Consider the following 540-nt stretch of genomic DNA (forward strand, 5'->3'; position numbering starts at 1 on the left):
GGGAGTCGGGGCAGGCTCCTCTGAGGAAATGGCATAGGAGTTGAGCTCTGCATAATGAGGAAGAACTACCTAGCTGAGGGGGAAGGAGGCAGGGAAGAGAACTCCACGTACCAAGGCCATGAATGAACTAGGATGCTTTCGGCTGCAAGTAACAGCTATGAAGCAATTGAATTATCTCAGATAATAAATAAGAAGCCTGGAGAGCATCAGTTTCAGGTTGATTTTGGCTCCACAGTCAAGGAACTTCCCCGGTGGTCCAGCGGTTAAGACTCCACGCTCCCAATGCAGGGGGCCCAGGTTCGATCCCTGGTCGGGGAACTAGATTGCACATGCTGCAACTAAAAGATCCCACGTGTCACAACTAAGACCCAGCACAACTAACTAAATAAATAAATATTAAAAAAAAAAAAAAAAAAGAACCTAGGAGCTTACCGAATTTCTGCCCTACCAAACTCAGTGGGTCAGCCATGTTTAGCCTCATAGCCATAAAAAGGTTGCTGTGGCTCCAGGCAACACTTTCTCACACAACAGTGAACCGAG

At 47.2% G+C, this 540-nt stretch overlaps 1 non-coding gene across 1 annotated transcript; it reads left to right on the top strand.

Moving 5' to 3' along the window:
* Positions 1–245: 245 nt before the first annotated feature.
* On the top strand, positions 246–318 carry TRNAW-CCA (transfer RNA tryptophan (anticodon CCA)). Its single transcript has one exon. It is a non-coding gene; the product is annotated as a tRNA-Trp (tRNA).
* Positions 319–540: the final 222 nt, after the last annotated feature.

The sequence above is a fragment of the Orcinus orca genome, chromosome 15 (genome assembly GCF_937001465.1).
Source record: "Orcinus orca chromosome 15, mOrcOrc1.1, whole genome shotgun sequence".
NCBI lineage: Eukaryota > Metazoa > Chordata > Mammalia > Artiodactyla > Delphinidae > Orcinus > Orcinus orca.